General features: G+C 39.4%; 1 long non-coding RNA gene across 1 annotated transcript; it reads right to left on the bottom strand.

Annotated features, from left to right (window-relative positions):
* Window positions 1–102: 102 nt before the first annotated feature.
* LOC146753914 (uncharacterized) lies at window positions 103–10,049 on the bottom strand. The gene is made up of 4 exons (XR_014939062.1): window positions 9,711–10,049; window positions 8,257–8,432; window positions 2,539–3,049; window positions 103–218 (listed from the first exon to the last, which is right to left on the bottom strand). It is a non-coding gene; the product is annotated as an uncharacterized LOC146753914 (long non-coding RNA).
* Window positions 10,050–23,001: the final 12,952 nt, after the last annotated feature.

Here is a 23,001-nt window from a genome sequence, read left to right as displayed (position 1 = left end):
CTTAAGAAGAAGATGACGTCCCCACAACTGTTAAAAACTCTTCAGGAAACAGGATATGTTCTATATATGTAAATTATTTCAGATGTACTCTAAAGTACTGTAGAGGACAGACAGAAAAAGAACCAACTTTCCATCTTTCTGTGGTCCGTCGTTGCCAGGAGTATTCTTGTATCATCTTGTATAGCTTAAGAGACATACTATGGATGTTGGCAGGACTCCTTTGCAAAGATAGAAGATATTAATGTTTCTATTTTACTGCGGAACTTCAGTTTGAACTTTTGATTTACCAGCATTATCTAGGGCTTTCAATATAAATAAATAAATAAATAAAATTAAAAGGTGTTTAACCTGTAAAAGAATCATTATGTACAATAATTCTACAAACAGATAGGCTAGGGAGAAGGTATCAGCCAGTATACGCCTTATCAACAAAGATGTACATTGAGTAGAGATTTGGTAAGCATCATTTTTTTAGAGGAAGTTTTGTTTTTCAGTGATAGCTGTGTGAACACACTGAGGACAGTAAAGTTAAAAAAGGTGACTGAAAACTACATCAGGCCCCATGTATCCACCAGGCTTCAAAGGATTTGTGCTCTGCTTTGTTTGACGTGTCTGAATCTAAGGATATACTTCCAGTCATTCAAAGAACGATTACACTGTCAGTATCTAAATTGGAAGTTGTTGAAATATGTGCACCATTTTAACTAAGGGTTCATGTCTCTGTGGTGGAACACAGCTATCCTGATGCAGCAGTCACATGTAATCTTAACTCTTGCAGTTGAAGTCCCACTGAATCAACACCATTGTGTGAGCTATTAGGACATGGCTGGCAAGGACCGGACTGTAAGGCTATAGACTTATATACTATAGCATATAGTCTTACAGACTAAATAAGACTATAAACTGTCTCATGATAGCTACAGAGTAAAGTTGGGTTCAGTCTGTAAGTCTGTAGTGTGTCCTAACTTAATATCTTAGCTTAAATTTCAGTATATCACCCTGCTAGATACTGAACTGCACCACACGCACAGTTCAAGTGTAAGTACTCACCCTACCCCCAGTGTTAATGAATCACTTCCAGACACAGAGGAGTGAACAAGATGAACCTTTGGGTTAAATGACTGTGGCATTACAGCAAGTACAACTTTGTCATAGTGTGAGGTAGTCTCCAACAGACCAGTAGTTCCACTGATATTGGTGCATATATTTGGAAAAATAAAGTGATCCAGATCTGACTTGCAAAGCCACATTTTTCAGGTTAAGAAGTGACTTGAAACAGAAAGGATTATTGTTAAAAATCTGCTTATACAAGTAAGCAGGACAGCCAATCAGATACATAGCGTTTTCATGGGATTCTGGCTTTAGGGCTACCCATGAAATGGATCATTAACGAGTCAAGTCTTGGCAAAAGCACAAGAAGGCCTCAGGAGAGAGGTGGGGAGATAAGCTGACATTCCTGGGTCCCTACAGCAATTCTCAGTAAGAAGACAAACAGCCAACCAAAGTTAGGAGCTATTCCTGAGTAAGTTCCCAAGAAACTGTTAGTGCAGGACTCTCTTCCAAACAGACTGTGGTGTACATTACCAACTGCAGTGGTACATTACCTATTCAGTATCTCTTTCTGCCTGGCACTCATTGTTCAAGATGGCAAAGGAAGCTGCACCACCCACATGGCATCACCCCGTAACTGCTGAGTAATCTACTCCAACTCTCTTCTTGTGGCCAGGGGAAGTAGCAGAAGGCAAGGGTATTCTCATCTGCCCACACAGCTGGCAGTGTTTTACAAACAGTATATTGTTATAGTTCGGTAGGTACCAAAACAAAGAAAGAAAGAAAGATAAAGGCCATAAGCAGACCATGGAAGAAGGACACTGTTTCAAAAAGACAAGAAATGATATAAATGATGAAATACATAAATGATGAAAACAAAAAGAGGAGCATAAAGGAGAAGAGAGAGGGAAGGTTTCTTTGAGGTGATTTGAAAGGGAGTAGAGAAGACAGACAGGGAGGAAAATGTCTTGTTGAAAATGAGGTAAGGTAAAACCATTTCCTTAGCTGTGCTATTACTATTATGCTTGGTTTGTGTTGCTGCACCACAACTATAGCTTATGTAGTGCAAGAGAGCAGGAGTTGCTCTGTTTGCCACCAGGATTTCCACAGCTGTTCATATTATCTCAGGCCACTCAGGAACAAGGGTAAAGATAGATAGGGAATACAAAATTTGGCCATCAGTGTAGTATTGTTTTGTCTCATAAATTAGCCTTCTGCAGCATCTTTTCCTCTTGTCCCATCTATATATTTTATCCAACTACGAATAGCTATAATATGGGAAATAATGAGTAGTCTCCTAAGGAGAGGATTCAGATATTAAACATTTGATATTTTCTGGCTTTGTATACCACAAAGGAACACAAATTAGATGATGACCCTAGCAGAAAAGACTGTGCTTTTGATTCAAATAGTTGCATCATATAGCTTGATCAAAGTATGATTTGCCCCTTTTTCTAATTCAATTTTAGCAAAAGAAGAAAAAATTACCTCAGAGTGCTTTCTTCTGTCTATGTCCTCGAGATGATCTTCCAGGAAGAAGCTCTGCAAAGTTATTCACCCTTAGGCATCATACAGTCTACTTTCTCTGCCCAGTCACATATTTTTCTAAGGCGTATTTATGCACACACACAAAATGTGAAAATATGATTGCCTGAATATTACACTCACAGGAAACCAAATGAAAAGAATAATTTTTTTGCTACTCCTGGAAAGGTATTTTAAAACACCACAAAGCTTTGAGTGTTTCATGGCTAGGCTAATGAAACATATTAGTTAGAAGCTGAAAGTAATTTTAGATTGTCTCAACAAGTTGAGCTTAAGTTCTGATGATCTTTCCTTCTTTTTTTTTTTTCTTTTTTCTTTTTTCTCTTTTCTTCTTTCTTTTTTCTTTTTTCTTTTTTCTTTTTTCTTTTTTCCCTTGAGCCATCTGACCATGCAGCTATTTCTCTGGGTTTCTCCCTCTTCCACTTTGCATTTTACCTTTTTCCAATAGTACAGTCTGAAATAATAACCAAGAACAAGCTTGTTAGAAGGTTTTCTGTAACTGGGCCATGAGCAAATCAAACAAAGACTTTCAAATTATACTCTACAGGAAAGAGATTGCTCTGTTGACATGTTATTGCAAGATCATTCTTGAAAACTACATCACAGTAAAGAAGGCAAGCTGGCAAGATCCAACTCAGCAATGGGCTCATGCTGGTAAGCTGAACAATTGGAGACTATGTCTCTATTACAAGCTGCAGGACATTTTGATATTTGGAAATATTATACAGATTTACAGGAACAAGAGAAAAGTGTTGAGATGCAAAGGAAGAGAAAGAGGAGACATTGCTTGTTTTCTAAGCCACATCAGAATCCTATCTTCACTCAGCTTTCAGGTCAAAGGTAATGCACTCAGTGAAGTGACTGCTCATTTCTAAGTTTGTGTGTTAGCTGCAGCAGCAAACAGAGAAAATTCAATTTTCTAAAAAGTCATAGGCAAACTCCCAATTGGTATTTAAAGGCACAGCCCTAATTCTGTCAGCACATCTTGGATGATTTACGTTGGCTCCAGAAAGTCTTGCATGATTAACTCATGTTCTCATTGCAGCAGAAAAGCACAAACCATGTGAAGAAGTGTTTTCTTTCCATCCCCACAACCATAATTTTATGTATCTCTTCATAAGAAGGTGCTGCTCCAGGAATAATCTATGATTTCTGAAAAATTTGAGAGCATACATTTTCTGAACAGGAAATTGGTTCAAGACACAAGTTATCACTGGCAGACCTCATCTGTATGCAGAGAAAACATCACCTACAGCTTTCCCAAGATTGGCCTGTGCTCAGTGTGTCTTCAGTGATTACATATGTTGCCTGCAGCTTCATTTTGATTGCATACACTGTATCTCCAAGCTCTCTTGCTTGAGAGGGTTACACAGAACATGCTGTTGCATAGAAGATTCCTTTTAACAAGAAATCTGTCTTCTCTGCTCTATTTGTCATACTAGGCATAAATCAGTATCAATTGCCCATTCCCAAAACAGTCTGGGTCTGTTCTACTTTCAGGCAGACTTAACAGTCAACACATACTGCCTCTGTCACAAGACCTTGAGAGAGGCAGGTGCTTTAGCACTGCTGAATTTATGATTATTTGTCAACTGAAAAAGAAAGATGAGTTTCATCAAGAGGCAAAACCTTCCTGTATTTAACCCTGGGACTTAAATTCTTTTTCCTTTTTGGCTTTGTGTGTCTTATCAGTGACTCTTTATGCCCTCCCAGTCTAACTAATTGATTCTTTTCTCCTATGATGCTTTTCTAACTGTATTATCATAAATTACACCCTGTTGTTTAAGCATGCATCAAATACTGTTTTAACTTGTCCACTGCGAAGAACTGAGAACCAGATTCTGAATCATAAAATGACATAAAACTGTGCTGGTATTAAATAGACAGTTAATAATTTTTCTGTATCTTATGTCTGCATAAATTCAGTATGACTCAACTGGTCTCAAGTGCTTTCTCAGCATTTATACCAGTGTGAATGATGGCAGTTTTTAACTCTTCGTTCCTTTGGTGAGATAGATGATCTACCAACCAAGATATACAGAATGTACTGGGAAAGCAGTGAGTGATGCTACATAATAATTTCTAATGGCTAAATTAAAAATACTGAGTATCACGGTTCTATATAAATGAGAAGTAATGTCTAGGAGGTACTTATTTTGTTTGTTACCTAACAGTGCAAGGACTCTTTCCCATGGAAAAACGTAAGTTCTTGACAGACATTCCCCTAACTCTACTGAATAATTATTTCCTCTACTGACAGGAGTCAGATAGTATGAACATGCTTCCAGGCAAAGACCAGACCTTTCTCAAGAGAGTAATTGTCTTCCCTATCACTGTGAATCAGTTTGGACTCTGAACTGCTGCAGACTCCTTGCAGTAGACTGGCCAACTGCACCTGGTAATTTGTCAAGGCTTTGGCAGTGCAATGCATTTCCCACAGAAGACCAAATAGAGAATAGTACTCTTCATTTAAGTCACAGACTGGACTACAACCATTGAGCCCTTCTACAGAGAGTAGAAAACTTGTGTTTCAACTGATACTTTACACAGGGACCATTTTTATTTTTTTTTTTCTTTTACTGTGGCCATATAACACTGGGAATTGTACAGACAAAAAGCAATGTGATAATACTCCACAGGCCCTTGACTGCATGGTCCACATATCCTACGAGTACCCAGTTTTTTACTCAGTTGCTTCAGAATTTCATATATTTTTGAAATCTTTAGAAGGTGGATTTAATGTTTTGCTTTACCTGCAATGAAAAGATACAATAATTCTCTTTTTGGGCTTATTTAAAATCCCAGGCATTAATAATTACAGTTGAATCATACAGAAACAAAGAGAGTCAAAGCCCATTTTCCTGTTTTCTTTCCTCCAAAATGCCAACAGAAATCCTAAATTAACAGTGACTCATTGAAGACCACAGAAAGATTAGTCTGATTTAGGATTTAGTCATTAAACCATAACAACATCATCTGTTTGGTACATTCATTATATTATAAAGAATTTGCTAAAATGAGGAGCAGACAGGTTTCTACCTCTGACCACATCCAAGCAACATGACAGACACACCTGGTGGTGTGTGTTAGAAGTCAGAAGGCAGGATGCTCCCAAATCCACATCTGCTGTGGATTCAGACTACTTCTCAGGATGGACCCTTCCTAATGAAGGAAGTTTCAGTTCTGGTGGTTTTGACTTGTTGTCCAACAACATTAAAAGCAAAATTTTGATCCATGAGAAGTATGTTGTTCTCATGAACAAGAGTAGAAGCTCTTGTTCTATTGCTTCTAGTTCATGCTCATTCATTTTCATTTAGGGCATACTAAAAACTGCATGCATATCCTTGACATATCTGACACACCTTACAATTAAAGGTAAAGGTTTACTCTGGACCAAGAAGGAAAAATCTTTACAGCAGTTACTGACTGTATGAAACAGATCACTTTTTCAAGTTCCTTAATTTTGTCATGTATCATATTCAGGCCTGTATTTCTAATAACTGGGTCTAGTTTGAGAAGATCCTCTACTTTCTATCCATTTCACATACATCTTAGAAAATAGGTGAAAACAGACACAACACAAGCAAGAAAGGCTCTAACTAAGGAAAAGACAGATAGCTGCTTTGGAAGTTTTAAATGAAAACCTGAAACAGGAAGAAGAAATGAGTCTAACAAACTTTCTATGTGTTGAAAGATCAAATGAATTCAAAACTGGATCAGTTAATACAACACATATTTATTGCCTTTGCTGCAAAATAACATTTCTTGCAACAGTCACAAGGATCCTGTAAAATGTATCACTTGACGCTTCATATTTGTTATGAACATATCACCATTGTTCATATTCACACATAGCCAAATCTTCAAGGCTGCATTTTACTCGGTCCCTGCCAAGATAAAATTCGCATTAGCCTATATAGATGCTAGTGCCAGTACAAAACATCAAGCTGTTGTTTTCACAAGCAGACTTTCTGAACAGCGCACCTAGGCATTCCAAAGGCCTTTTGAAGGAATTCAAGATCTCATTCACAGTAAAGTTCCAAAGACATCCTAATACCCAAAAAACTGTTTTAAAATAACTAAACCAAAGTCACAGGAGTCTGGCCAGAGACAAGCAAGGTTTCAGGCAGGGGTCCTATAAAAGTATAGTTCACAATCCAAAATGAGATTTCTATGGTTGCCAGCCTGCCACAAGCCTCCGCTTGTGTCTGACAGTCGTATGGCACTCTGTCTCATATATCACCTCAAGAGATCTTGGAGCAGGAGCTGCTGTACTGACAGTCCTGCTGGTAGTGCCTGAGGCAGAGTGCATTTCATTTCTCTTTCACAGCAGGGTTGGCTGTGCAGCATGGTCAGCAGTCAAAACTTGCTCTGGTTGGTAAGTAAAGCAGGAGAGACTTGCAAGATTAGCAGATAGAAGATGTTTAGCAATGTTCCTTCTCTGTTTGGAAGCCATATTTTAATGGGTGCTCTCTGAACATCACAGACGCTTCTCCAGTGGCTCCAGAGTCTCTTGTAGTGGCATGCAGAAACCTGACTGGATGGAAATACAAATTCCCATACCGTGCTTTTTGTTTCTTCCAAGTCAATGGGATAGTCGCTCTTCTGATATTTGTAAAAATTACTATGGCATTTTCACTGTAGGAATTAACTGTGCCCATAATTAATAAGGAATTATTCTCCATAGCCTAATTAGAACATTGAAATACTGTACTTAACTTCCTCTAAGTCTTATGCATGACCATATGAATGTGTTTTGTTTAAAATACAAAACCAAAGCCTCAAAATCACCCATGGACTTATATGTTGGTAAAAAGACATGAGCAAACTTGCATATAGTGTGTCCTACCATGAAGGTATTTTCTGTGAACTGGGCCATAAGACTGCAATTCTAAGCAGCCACACAATTAATTCTTCAGTTATGCAGTCCAATTAGGACAAATGCTTCCTTTCTAGTTTAATTAGAGATGGGTAAGCTCGTTTGAGCTTATTTGTATAAAATATGTGCTCATTAAACAAGGCCTGGATTTTGTTCAGCTTGTTAGAATGTTGTGAAAAAAAGCTTTCTCACACTGCCTCTGGCCTTTTTAACCCTTTAAAGACCACAAGTCTGATAGTCTACCGGTTATTCTCAAAATACAGTACATTTGCTTCAGTGAACAGAAGAATAAGGGTGATTATCCTCTGGTCAGTATATTTGTAAACTTCATGCTGCCATGGAGATAAATGACATCCAGACTCAGCTATCACCCCTGTAGCATCCCCTTCCTGTGGGCTAATGTGACTGAGGATGGGTTGGCATGGTTTGCTAATCTTTTCAGAGCTCCCTGGCAGCAGAATGAAAGAAAACCTGGGCTGATACACACCCTGCCTTTGCTGAGAAAAGAGCAGGGGACCTATGAGCCAGTGTGTGAATGTCTCTGTGGGGAACAGAACAGAAAGATTTACATGAAAGCCTTACATTGCCAGGAAAGGTACAAGGTCATTCTAACTGTCCCAGGTTAAAACAGTGCCAGTGCCAGCACACCGTTTCCTCCTGTCCTCTTCTTACATTGTTTCTTTTGTGAGATCATTCATTCAGTGGTCAGCAGTGCACTTGGGTGGCAGGAGTGCCTGAAAGAGTCTCATGCTGAAGCATGATATTGTTCACTTAAACCTTACCTGCAGAAAATCCTATCCTGACTGCGTAGGAACAGGATGGATGGACTTCCTCCAGAGATCTCCTCGGATTGACCTAGGCCTTTGATGAGAGGGAGCCTGCACGTGGGCGCTGGGAAGCCAAGCATGGACAAGGGCACTCAAGGCTCAGGAAGCCATAGAAACAAGGGCCCCAGTGGCTAGAAAAAGCAGAAGGGCAGATCGCCAAAGATTAAAATCTAATTTATTCCTCCTCAGGCCTCACACTTGTCCTTTCTGCCAGCAAAAGGGACAAGCGCAGTCCCAAGGAGCACCAAAGTGGGAGATGGCAGCCACAGCTGAATGAGCTCTTGGGCATGCCAGGGCTATCTTACAAATGCAAATCTACCCATTTTCCTCTGCACGTGAGGGAGATTAAGCATGCAGTGAATGTGCATTCAAATATTGTGTGCACAAACACAGCCCTCACCCTTTGAAATCCTGGCCCTGAATGCCTCTGCTTGGAGCCTCAGTCTGAGAGGCTCTGAACAAGGAGAAAGTTCAAGTGTGGATCTCAGGTCTCCAAGTGGTTTCCGCAAGGCAGGAAAAAACATATTGACCAAGCAAAGGTTGGGCTTGGATCTTGGGGCCCAGTGTTTGAGAGCTAAATGAGAATGGGACAGCTTGGTCCCAAACTGCCCATGGCTAACTGCAGGCCAGCTGCAGAAGCCTCCAAACTTGAGGGGAAATACAGCATATAATTACGATGTTGTGCCTTTGGGACCACATCCAAGGTTGACTAAACTTAATGGGAACTTGGGCTTGTGTGGTGGTTCAGCAGTGACATACAGCTGATCTCTGCTGGCAAAGGTTTCAGCTCTCTGCAGTATGTGTGCTGTGCTCCTTTCTGTCTCAACACCCTCTCTCTTGAGATTGCCTTGTGGGCAATATGCAGTGTGAAATAAAGACACTGCAATTTTCTTAATTTTATTTAATTTTAACTCCTGCAGATTCAAAATGACATCATGCTATTTATGATCTTGTATTTTCACAGGTGTCATGTTGTCATTTCTGAATCTGAAAGATTGCATAATTACAGCTAAATGGGATGGGATGTAGGAGAATTACTAGTTTTGAGCTGGGACTTACTGAGACCTGTCATATTGTATTAAAAAAATAACCAAATGCAAACATTTTTGCAACCCCATGTCAGAGGAAAATATCAGCAGTATCTCTTCTTCAGGATATGTTAGTCCCAAGGTATTTTCCTTTCAGAGAAAGATTTCCTTAACAACCAGTCATGGTACAAATAGGAGACCTTCTTAACCTGAAGAGCTAGCATAGTGGTCTTTCCTCTTCCCTTTCACTCTACTGAAAGATATTTTGTGGCAAATGTAAACAACAAAAGAGTGGACCACCATCTAGTAACTGAGGGTCTCCCTATCAGTCCCAAGAGGAGAAGCTTTTCTGGACCAAATCAGCACAAAATTCTATCTTACTTTTGCAAGTGGATGCGGCTCTTCCACAATATTTTTTCCCTTCTATTCCTGTTTTCTTCTGCAGGATCAGCTAGAGTCATGAGGTGTCACATTATGGGCACTGTGTTCATCCTTGAAAGTGGTAAAGATTTCAAACAACAAGTGAGGGTAGGGGAAAAAAAGAAAAGAAAAGAAAAGAAAAGAAAAGAAAAGAAAAGAAAAGAAAAGAAAAGAAAAGAAAAGAAAAGAAAAGAAAAGAAAAGAAAAGAAAAGAAAAGAAAAGAAAAGAAAAGAAAAGAAAAGAAAAGAAAAGAAAAGAAAAGAAAAGAAAAGAAAAGAAAAGAAAAGAAAAGAAAAGAAAAAGTGGAGAGGAGGAAAAGTAACTCTAGAAATGTCAATCATTATAAAAGATTTCAGAAGTCTTTCTTTTTTGGTCATGTACTTCATTAGTCCAGATAATCTGTCCAGATAATGTTAGTCTCAGCATGGCATAATAACCGAATATATATATATATATATAACAGAATGTGTATATATATATAATATATATAACATATAAAATTTTATATATTATATATTTTATATATAAAATATAATTTATTTCAGCTTAGGTTTTCCCAAATTTACTGCTATCTTATCTGAACTATGTCAATTTTATGTCTGAGCTGGAAGGGGAAATCAGCTCCCATCCACATTTGCCCTCATTTAATTCAGACAACATTATCTCCAGAATGGCAGCACTAAAAAAGTATAAAACAGTTATTTCTGGTTTTCAGATGGTGTAATTTACTCACCTGTAAGAATAGGGTGGTTTTTTATAGAGAAGAGCCACCTGAGGGCAAAAGTCTATAGCATGTGGTGCTGTGGGAGAGAATTTTTCAATCAAGTAGTTCAGACAATTCTGTGATGTGCAAATTCTAAAGAACTGGATGATACATCTTTCTAACCCTGATTTTAATGCATTTTTTCTTGGGTTCATTGCAATAAAGTATGCCCTTGCTTTTCCACCCTAAAAGCACCCCCATGAACTAAGAGTGGAGTGACACAGTTATTCCAGTTAGCACTTGTCCAGATATTCTAAATTTGCCCTGAGCAATTGCCTTGCAGGTGAAAAATTCTTGGAGTGCTCACAGATCCTCAAGGGAGTGAACAACTGTCCTTCTGTGATAGTGAGTGCTGGGAACAAAAGCTACGCTGTGTGTCAAGTTAATGAACATTTACAATTGCAAGAGGTTAAAGGTGGAATGGGAATGTGGATGATAGAGATACCTCAGTAGTTTGCCTGACAGATAACAGGGGGTCTAGAAGGTCAGCAATAAGCTAAGAAAAGCTGCCTTCAAGAAAGTTTGTGGAGTAAAGAATGTGCCTGGCTCCACCTGATGAAGTTGCTGTTTCTAACTGCCCTGGGCCTTGTCTCGCTCCAATTTAGGAGTGAGGCAAAGGTTCTTTTGCTATGTTATGCCCAGCGTGAGATTAAGAAGAAGAGCATTCAAATGTTGATCCGACCAGTTTATTAGAAATGATAGACAACTGAGGGGATGGGGAAGGGAGAGCGACGAATATCAAAATTAGAGTGATGGGGATGGGAAAGTAGGCGATAGAAAAAGTAGGAAAAGAGGCAAGAATTGCTTAAAAGCGGGGAATAGTCACCTTCTGGATGCAGCAGCGACCCGTAGTACGTTGTTACATTGGTAGGGGAGAGCAGCAGCAGAGTAGCAGGCCGCAAGCAGCAGATCAGTGCAGCACAGAGAAGGCGGTCAGAGTACCGTGGTCTCAAGAAGCGGAGTCTCTGGCAGCGAGGTCTCACGGAGCAGAGTCTCGAGCAGCAATCCCAGGAGAGATAGTAGGCAGCAGTAGGACTACGGTGGAGGAATCTGAGGTCAGTTACCTAAAAGGTTCTTCAGCATGCAGGCATCTTCTTCAGCATGCAGGCATTCACGTAGAGAGGCATCTGATGTCAGAAAAACTCCTTGTTTCCGTAGTGAGGCATCTGGTGTCAGAAAACCAAAATTCGGGGTTTGTCCGTGCCCTTTTTATCCTACTTCTTCCCAGCCTTCGTGACATTTCTGGAGGGCTCGGGTCAGAGTCATGTGAATTCCTCGGAGATGGCCATCTTCCTTGAGATAGGCCCACACAAAAAGACCACTTTAGGGCCATTAATCAGCATCTTATATCTCTTTCGTAGCTCCCAGTCTTGTCCATCTCTTGAACAAAGGGATTTCTCGAACCTTGGTTCCTGTGTGTTTCAGACAAAGGGAGTCCTGGAACCTTGGCCAGGACTTGCCTGAACTTGTCCATTTCAGCAAACTTTCAGACAGTAATGTAAAAGGCATGGCCTCTTACAGGCCTAAAGTGAATATTTTTCATCAGGGATAGTGGGCACAGATGTCTCCCCATCCATACACTGGGAGAAGGGCTGCCAAACTACTATGTTTGGGGTTCTGATAACATAACCCTATGTTAATGGGGTTCTGATAACTGAAGCAATTTTCGGGTACAGTTACTGCTTCTTTCACAGGCAGTCAAGGAGATCCTGACTTGGTATCAAGCAAAGCTGATTTACAAGCAGCCTTAGGATAAGACAGATAATCCTTGCATAGACTGAAAAAAATGATAAAATTAGATGGAAAGAATTGATTGTCATTGTTCACAGTGGAAGGATGTCCACACAGAATCCTACAAAGACCCTGGTCTCTGATCTGTAAAAGAGAGTGAACAGGAAGATACTAAAATCTGATTATATCTAAGCTATCCAGGAGAATAAAGAAAAAAAACTCCTTAAAGATAACTACAGGAGGATCCCAGAGCACTGAGACATGCAGAAGGAAAATGGCAGATGAAAAGTCAGCGTAGGTAACTGTGAACTGGTTAGTATCAGAGAAAAAACTTCTAGTTCATTTTTCACCAAAAGCAGCTCTGGTCTGACTATTTCTATACAAGGAAAAAAAAAAAAAAAGAATAAAATTATGATTTTACCAAAATTCAGTCTTCTGTATGAATTAAAATGGCAAAACAAATGTTACAAATTATCTTGGAAGGAATAAAAAGCAAAACAGAGAATGTATTTCTGCCGCTATATAACCTTCCTTCTCTTGCACCATAAGCACAGTGTGTTCCCCCAGAGGTGTAGAGGAAATGGAAAAAGCAAAGCAAAAATGAGAACAATTAAATATTTTTTGTGCAAAGAATAATTGGAAGTACAGTCTGTATGGTAGTGATGATTATAGTTGTCAATAGGCAATGAACACAGTGGGAATAATTAGTGGAATGAATTCCATTAGAACAGGAATCAAGAGACACTGAATGAGGTGAGAAAAACAAAGCAAAACAAGAAATACCTCTGCACTGAGTGTGTACTTAACTGGGGTATTCCATGTAGGAGTACAGTGACTGTGTGCATGCTCAGTTTGCAGAGTTTCAAAAAAGGATTGCACAGATGCAGAGAAGAAAAATCTACCAGAGGATATTGTGTACAAAGACCCAGGAAATTACTGAACTGCAAAATAGTGGATACTAGGAAAGTATTCAAGAGAAACACACCTCTTTCTCTCACATATGGCTTTAGACACTGCTGTAGATAGGATAATCTAGGGCAACCTTTGGTCTGAACCAGTTCTTACGTTTCGGTTTTTTTTTTAAAGATTTTGGTCACCTTCCTGTTTGCAAAATACCAGAAGCAATCCCTCTGGCACTGGTATGACACAGCTGCAAATGCTTTTATACCCTTGCTCCCACCACCACGATGATTCCAGATAGGTTCTGGGATATGAAATACGCTCTTATTCTTGAGCCACATTTGAGTACTCAATTCTGCAAACCAAGAAGGCATGGGAATAATTTTGAATATGCCAGCCACTGATTTTGGTACACTTGGTTTAAAATGAAAAATCTGAATAATTTTTCTGAAAATTCTGAAAATGTTGAAAAATTTACTGAATACAGACCACCATGTCTTTCAAATCTCTTAGAAAAAAGATATGGAAGATTATAGTTGTTTCCCAGTAGTTTTAATTAATTCTCTCTCTGTCTCATGGGTCAGATTGATTTTTATTTTTTTTTTGCTTAGAATTGGCAAAAGCTGCCAGATCTATCTTTATAAAAATTGTACATACGTCTGTATATATCTATTTACCAACAGACTGGTGTGGACCATGAATATGGCTGAACTTACATAGATGGATGGTTCTTATCTAGGAAGATCTTGGTTGCTGAATTAGAGGAATTACTTCATTACAAGAGTTATCTTTATCCAGAGTAAAAGTAAGAAGAAATATCGTCAGGTCTCAGTGACTGAAATAATACAGGCTTGCAAATAGACACAAGCACATCTCCAGGCACGTCTATTATTTGTTCCAAGGTGAGTGGTGCAGTTTATACATTGGAGGGAAGGGAGGCCATCCAGAAGGACCTGGACAGGATGGAGAAGTGGGCCCATGAAAACCTAATGAGGTTCAATAAGGCCAAGTGCAGGGTGCTGCACTTGGATCAGGGCAATCCCAGGTTATACCAGCTGGGGGAAGATCTCCTTGACAGAAGCCCTGTGGAGAAGGACTTGGAGGTCCTGGTGGATGAGAAGCTGGACATGAACCATCAGTGTGCGCTTGCAGCCTGGAAGGCCAACTGTATTCTGGGCTGCATTAATAAGGGAGTGGTCAGCAGGGAGAGGAATGTGATTGTCCCCCTTACTCAGCTCCTGTGAGACCCCATCTGGAGTACTGTGTCTAGGTCTGGGGCCCTCAGCACAAGAAAGATGTAGGGTTGTTGGAACAGGCCCAGAGGAGGGCCACTAAGATGATCAGAGGGCTGGATCACCACTACTGTGAGGAAAGGTTGAGGGAACTGGGCTTGTTTAGCTTGGAGAAGAGAAGGCTCCAGGGAGACCTCATTGTGTCCTTCCAGTACTTGAAGGGAGCATATAGACAGGAGGGGGAATGTCTGTTTACGATGGTGGATAGTGATAGGACAAGGGGGAGTGGTTTTAAAATAAGATTTAAAATAAGGGAGTTTTAGGTTAGATGCGAGGAGGAAGTTTTTCACACAGAGAGTAGTCTGCCAGGATCTGTGTTCAGACAGTGTCTAAGCACTTTTCTGGACATACAGTCAAGCTGCTCTGTGAATGCAAAGCGTCTGCTGACAATGCAGGTATGTGAGTCAGAGGAAGAAACCAAGGATGAGAAATTCAATTTCTCATCATTAAAATGAATGACTGAGGCCTCATATGTTCTTCCATCTTGAGGTCAACATTACAGTAGGATTGTCTTTACACACATTCTTCAGGTTTTTCAATGACTTTTGACAGGACTGAGGCATGTCCTTCCAATCTTTTAAGTTATATTTTGATTGGCAGATTACATAGCATGGCACTTGGACTCTCTGGCATTTTCTTTGTTTCTGAAGACATGCTCCAGACAGACCTGAGTTTTTCGCTGTCATGGAGAACTTGTCATTTCTCTGCCTGGAAGATGTCTACCTTGTTCCAGTATGTAAAAGCCACCTATCACTGTGCATGTCAAGTTGTACTGAGGACTACTGTGTCCTGAGTTCAGAACTTGTCTTCTGTTTAGCAGTTATTATGAGGCAGCAGAGAGCAAAATATATGCATGTCATCTCATGCTTCATCATAAGCCACGTTTTCAGACAGGCTTTTGACTTTGTGTAAGAAAACAGAATTTTCTAGAATCTCTGAAACACAGCTTGATTTCAGTTTAACTCTCAGAATCTGTCTTCCCTCCTCTGGGGATCTGAGTCTGATTTTACTTTTAGAACACCCTGTCACCTTGTGTGAGCTTGGACCCAATTACTACCCGGCTCAATGAGGTTTTTGTGATGAGGACCATGTGATTTCTCCAGCCAGAAAGCCAAGCCCACTTCTCCAGGAGGGCTGCACAATAGCTGAGGTGAACAGGTCTGCTCAGCCTCTCAGGATCTGAGTCAGTTGTGTTGTGACTCAATATACCAGTGCTGGAGATATCCATCATTGCTGGTCCACCATTGCTTGACACAATATATTATGAACACAAATGTCACACTGGGGGCTAGCAATCCAAAGTGACTCTACAGGTGTCTATGATGACATGGCTTTGTCATGAAGCAGAACTCTCAGCCATGTCTTCACTGCAGGTTCTCTCATTAGTAGTGGCTGTAACTTAATCCTGCTACACTGGCATTGCCAAATCAGATGTCACCCTACTATATTTCTTATTCTACTGAACATATCTGTGCAAGTACAGTCCTATCCCACTTTAAAAATCTTGTACCTCTTTTCTGCTTTTCATCCATCTCTTTCACCACTTGTTTTTGAGGGTTCTGTCTCTGACTTCCCATCCAGCAGTACTGAATATTCCTCTTCCTCTCCCCAAACTCATTTCTGACAGAGCCTGTCAGACTATGCCTGACAGTGTGTTAAAATACATTTATGATAAGTCACCAGGTTAGGAGAGTTTAATAAGGCATATGCAGGTGGGGGGGAGGACAACTTGTTTCTGTTTGTATGACCTGGCACAGAGTGAGTATATGCATATCATATTCTAAATGGTGTTATCAAGAACAATGTCAACATCCATCTAAGTTAATTCTAAAGAAATATAAATCATACTCCTTCATGTAAATAGCCTTCAGAACCCTCAGTCTAAAACTACCTTCCTCCAAGTTTAGATAATCTCTGGAGATGGAACAGAATCAGTGCCAGGTTAAATAATACCATCACATTAGTCAACGCTTGAAGGGTCTCCCTCAGCTTACACCCTACATCACAGTGTGGCTATTGCTAAGTGAAATCACTGCACTCCCTCAAATCATTTCAACCTGAAGAAAATGAGGGCAAATGCTGTAATTTGACCATCATCTGTTTCTGAATACTGGAAAAGCCAAAGATAAGGGCTCGAAATTTGCTGCTCCTTTCTTTCGTTATTTTCTGTGGTTTTGTTGTTGTTGTTGTTGTTTGTTTGTTTGTCTGTGGTTTTTTTTTTTGTTTGTTTTTTGTTTTGTGTGTGTGTGTGTGTGTGTGTGCGTGTGTGTGTGTGTTTTCGTGTTTTCCAGTGCAGTGGAAGACTGAAGAAATGCCTGATTGGTTTGACCAAACTTTTCTGACAGATGTTTTCCAATTGTGAAAGAATCTGACCTTTATTAAGATCAAGAACTTCTGAAGTTGTGCCCAAACACTGGAAGCAACAGCATATTTCAGTGATGATTTTCATATTTTAAAAGGTGTATTTCTAGCTGAGATAAACAGTATATGTACTTGTTCTTGATTTGTTTAAATTAAAATTTAGCTGTATTTGCTGTTCTTAGTCTGATTGTCTTCTAGTATTGTTTTGAGCATCTTTGAAGTGACGAGACTCCTCAAATAATGGCAGAAAAGTGATTAGTAGAAGCTGAGTACCAGAAACCCACCAACTGACTAATCAGTCATTAAAGTGACTTTTTCAGACCATAAATTCAGCTGTCACATTTCATTATAAACAAATAGCCTTCCTGAGGTCAGGTATCTGGGATATGTTTGAAATATCACAAAATCTGTTACAAATATTACTTCTGCAAGAGCATTCAGATAGATAAAACAGAGAAGATGAGGTAAAAAAATGAATCCAAATGTGCTTTTGTCCCTTTACTCCTCATACTCCCTACAGCTTTTTGTCTCTTTTGGGAGGCTCTGTATGCAAGCAAAGTTCTTCTGTTAATTTGTCCCAGTTGCATCCAAGCGCACAGTTCATTTTGTACAGATTTCCTTTTCTTTCTTCTAGTGAAAGGAAAACAATTTTGAAGTTCTGGCTCCAATAGTTATAGTGTTTACCCTGTTTGCCAAGCATCCAGAGGGGAATGGCTGAGTATCCAGTTTTTTGCAGGTAAAACACTCTTTCAAGCATTTTCCTCTTTTTTATGATTGCTGTCATTTGCCGCAGCAGTATGTACTCTCTCTATTGAAATCAATTCCTTGTTGCCAGAGATAAGCACAAATCACATCTGACATTCTCAGAGCAATAGCAAAATACTAAACAGAGACCTTTTCCTTAACAACAAAGGAAAGTGCTAGTTGCAGTCGTACAGTTATGAACAGCTTTTGGCTTACAATCTTAAAAAACACTCAGTTACAACAATTCTTTCCATCTTAAGCACTCAATGTGTAAAAGAAATGTTGGCTTTTAGAATGCCTTTTTTTTTTTTTTTAATATATATAATCTAATTATAAAGACAATTTATTGCCTTCTCTCACTTCTGTTCAGATTGAACTCCTTTTCCTTCCAACAAAGCTGTTCCCCCAGAAAGAGTCTCCACAGCCTACCTAAAGCAACACTTGTGTTAGTAAAGACCAAAATTGTGGCATTACACTAAAAGACAAAATTTTGCAACTTCTGTTTGTAGAATTATCTTAGTCAAATAAGAAATCTGTACTTTAAATTCTGATTGCAGTATTAGGGCTTTATTTTCAATATATGATTTCCTCATACCTTATTGAATTAGAACTAGAATAGCTCTCCACAAATCTGGCTGTGGAGCCATTGTCTGTTCATGTAATCATTTTATCCATCTGCATTTTGCCTTGTGCTTTTTGTTGAGCAAACCAAGATCAAAGTACATTTCAGATATTCATGACACTGTTCACAAATCTGATGAAATAAAATTTTTCGCAAAGTTTTCAACATAATACATGAGTGGGCTCCACATTAGGAGAACTGGACAGTGGTTTGCTTTGTAGATTTGCAAACCTGTGACTAATCAAAGCTCATTTATAGAGTGCATTTCAAAATTTAAAGCTAGATATGGTTTGTGTCATTTAGGTTTACTGGATACTCTTAGCTTCTCTACTTTTAGACCAGATTTATTTTTCCCTCTCTTAATTGGGCAATGTTTTCACACAAAAATTCCTAAATCAACCCACAAGCAATCTGTAAAATCTTCTTTCTGCTTGCAGTTTAACACTTTCAAGTTATAAATATTTGCTTGTCAAGATGTTACGCTGCATCTCTTAAGATACATATATCTACACTCAAGATACTCTGTGCAGTTCCTGTGCACACGTAAGAAAGTTACTGAACTAGACATCCATAACAGGGGAAGTAATGAGAGAATTCTCTGATATATTATTCAAGTAGTCCTATTTGATATTCATCTAAAACAACAACAACAACAACAACAACAAAACAAACAAAAACAACAAAAACAAACAAAACCAAAGGCAAAACAAAGCAACAACAAAAAACCCACAACAAAACAAAGCAAGAAAGAAACTGATTTTTGAAGCTCAATAGAGTATAATTATCCTAGATAAAGGAAAGCAATGCATTCTTAAGATCAGTTAGCATTGTGCAAGTATATTTTAAATCCCTAATCCCAGTTATCTAAAAGCTATTGTGATATGTACAAACTTGAATAAAGTTTTATTGAATTTGTCTTTAGTGAAGGACCTCAGAGTAACTGTAGCATTTTATGTATTTGTAAATCCACAAATCAGTGTCTTTGGCTTTGCCATATACCAGATAAATCCATCATTTTTGAAAACTTAATTAGCTCACTCTGTGGATGATGATTTCACTGCACTGCCTTTATTACATTTCCAAAATTTTTGTAGGCTGTGTCAACCACAGAAAGTTTTTGTGACTGATAGGGTTACAGAAATATAGAAACATTTTGTCAGTTGTATTAGAAACTTGAATGGCCTATCTAACCCTTTTGCTCTTCAAGACTGCCTGTGAAGAACTACTCTTACTTAAGAGAAAGCCCTACAACTACAATAAGAAACAGGCCTTGGATTACATGAAGTTATTTAAATATTACACCTCAGTGTATCTAGGCAGCAGAGCTAAATATATGTATAGAAAGAAAGGAACTGGGTCAAGAACCTTTTGTTCTCTGAATTTCACACTGCAACAAAATCTGTGTTTTATTCCAACCTTGCAATAATCTCAGTTGTATAGTTCTTTGAAGGAAGAAAGAAACCTTAACTGAAGCATGGTTTTAATCTTTTTCATCCATTATGGCCCAATCAACATGTTAAGTTTGCTTTTACTTTTGTACATTGATAAATACCTTAAACAATCATACTGATATGTTTAACAAAAGGAGCCTGTATTATACAGGTAAGACTCTTAATCTACAAAGAAAAAAAAATGTTATTTCAGAAAATAAGTGGCTACCGTCATAACTACTATGTACGAAGTAACTGCAGTGAGAAGAATAATTTTCTATGCAGCATCTGTGTCCAGTTTATACAATATCTCATTGAGCGCCAATGGGGTGGAAGAGTTTAAAAGTCTATTTCACCTGTAGAAATTGCTTATAATCATAAATGCCTTACTTTAGACACTGGATTTCTTTGATGGGATTTTTTATGGAATGTATGTTTTGAGAAGACTTTGCTTGATTGTGGCTTTGCTACATAAAAATATTTATCAGTGATGTTATTCTTTGAAAGACTGCTGTTTAAAAATGCTCTCCTTTCTCTAGTGAATATTATGAGGCTAGCAATGTGTTTTCTGAATTGAAGTTTATTTATGGCATATTTTCTCTGTGGAATAATTCTTTTGGTATAGAGACTCTTCTAATTTACACCAGACTTTTTCTTCTCTGTTTCTAGCTGATAAATCATAAAATCATAGAATCCTTGTATTTGGAAGGAACCTTCAAAGGTCATCTTATCCAACTTCCCTGCAATGAACGGGGTCATCCACAGCTAAATCAGGTTGCTCAGGACCTGATCCAGCCTTGCCTTGAAAGTCTCCAGGAACAGGGCATCAACAACATCTTGCGGCAACCTGTTCTAGTGCCTCACCACTCTCACTGTAAAATACTTATACACAACCTAAATATATCCTCTTTAAGTCTGAAACCATTCTCCCCTGTTCTATCACCACAGACCCTGCTAAACGGTCCCCTTTATACATTGAAAGGCCGCTGTCAAGTCACCCCAGAATCTTTTCTTCTCCAGGCTGAACAGCACTGGCTCTTTCAGTCTGTCCTCGTAGGAGATGTGTGACATTCCTTCGATCATTTTTATGACCCTCTTCAGCATGTGCTCCAACAGGTCTGGATCTCTCCTGCACTGACAACTCCACATCCAGATGCAGTAGTCTGGTGAGGCTTCACCAGAACAGAGTAGAGGTGCAGGATCACCTCCCTCATTTTCTTGGCCACACTACTTTTGATGCAGCCCAGGAAACAGTTGCTTTTCTGGGCTGTGAGGGCAGATTGCTGGCTTGTGTCTGGCTTATCATCCACCAGCACCCCCAGGTCTTTTTTGGCAGTGCTGCACTCAATCCTTTCATCCCCCACCTAGTATTGGTAGTGAGGGTTGCCATGACCCAGATGCAAGAACTTGCATTCAAATCTGTTGAACCACACAAAGTTCACCTCAGACTACTGCTCAAGCCTGTCTAGGACCATCTGAATGCCATCCAGTCCCTCTGGTGTGTTGGCCACACTCCGCAGACTGGGGTTCTTAGCAAGGTTACTGGAGGTCCACTCAACTCCACTGTTGGTATCACTGATGAAGAGATTAAAGAGTACCCATTCCTGCACTGACCACTATGGGACACCACTCATCGCTGATCTCCATTCAGACACTGAGCCATTGACCACCACAAACTGGACTCAATCCAGAAGCCAGTTCTTCATCCATTGAACAGTCCACCCATCAAACTCTTATCTTTCAAATTTGGAGAGGGTTGTTGTGGGGTACCATGTCACATTCTATTCCTTTCCTGATATAGGTAGCAACATCCCCTTTCCTCCTTCCTTGCCTGTCACTTTCGAACAGCTCAGAGCCATTGATAGCCACTTTCCAGTCATGTGAGTCATCCTGGTGGGTTCTGATGATGGCAACTATATTGTGGTTTTCTGGAAGCACAGTAGTTTCCAGCTCCTCACGTTTCTTTCCCAAGCTGTGTGCATTGATGTAGAGTCACTTGTTCTGGGCAGCTGGTCTTGTCACCTCCTTAAAGGATAACTCCCTTATTCCTTTTAAATATTTCCCTTGGTTTTCCCCACTGCCTTCTCCTATTTCCCCAGCAGCCACTGCCTCATGATCATAGAGTTTGTGCTGCAGTATTGCCAGTGCCTCTCAAGGCAGTGGGTTCTTCAAAGCCCCTGCCATCACCCTCTCCCTCTAACATAGCTATGCCATCCCATCCCTTATCACAGGAAGGCTCACTATGTCCCCCTTCAGACCTAGTTTAAAGCCCTCCAAATGAGCCCTGCCAGATTTCCCCCAGGGGCTCTTCTCCCCCTTTGAGGAAGATGGACCTCATCTGCTGCCCGTAAACCTGGTGCCAAAGAGGCTGTTTGGCTGTCAAAAAAAAACAAAGTTCTGGTGATGGCAACAACCATGAATCCAGATATTTAAAGATAAGATCCTTTAGTTTGTTTTGATGTCCTTACCTAATACAGGAGGCAAATAAGATATTCAGTTATCTCAGTTGTACTCCCAACATCCTGAATTGTGTATACACTGGAAGCAGAATTTAAGAGCCAGCAAGTAATTTCTGCTACTTCATATAGGCTTACATGTCTTTAAAGTCTCAGCTGTTTTGTTTCTGTCTATAAAATGTACTCCTTGGAAAGAAGGGGAGCTGAGTATTCTTCTGTACATTTTGGTAGAATTGCTACACTACACTAAAATTTTACTTTTCCCTGATATTGACATTTTCAGATGAGTGTATAAGGACAGAGAAAAAATCATGTATCTTGTAGTAAGTACCAGTAGTATTTGTAGCCACATGAAACCCACACGGAAACTTTAGGATTTAGATATGTTGATCAGAAGGGATCTGATGATATGCCCAAGTAGGTGGACTCTGAGCCCCTGTAGCATCTTTGTGAAGTGGCTGGGGCCAAAAGTGACTGTTCTTTAACAAGATATAAAGGATATAAAGGAGAAGTTGTACATTCATATTTACCTATGCTGATCTTCTTCAGACTGGAATCTGATTTTCAGTATCCATTGCACTGTTTTATGAAGTTATATCCAAATAAAGAAAAAGGAAAATAATAGTAAGCCTTCTGTCAAAAATTTATTGGAATAGAACTCTGTGAAGTTTAAATGTGTTCCTGAGAGACTGCAGGTGTGTTATGCTCACCCAAATACATAGTTTTCATGTGTGTTTCTGGTTGAGTGAAGCCAAGCTGAGGCTGTGTGAAGAAAGTTGGAAGGCTATCTCATCAGAAGCTGAGTGTGGGTTATCTGGAAGATAGAGTCTTCTTGATTATTATTTTTTATATCATAGTGACCATTACTCTCTTCAAATAAAAGGCAATCTAAGGCAACCGTACTGGCTGTTTTTTGGTTAAAAACAGCATGTTGCCTGGGTTAATCATTTAA

Source organism: Coturnix japonica, chromosome Z, assembly GCF_054131305.1.
Source record: "Coturnix japonica strain WE chromosome Z, WE-NBRP24, whole genome shotgun sequence".
In the NCBI taxonomy this organism is placed as follows: domain Eukaryota; kingdom Metazoa; phylum Chordata; class Aves; order Galliformes; family Phasianidae; genus Coturnix; species Coturnix japonica.
Note: the sequence above shows the minus strand (reverse complement) of the source record. Positions and strands in the feature narration are given on the sequence as shown.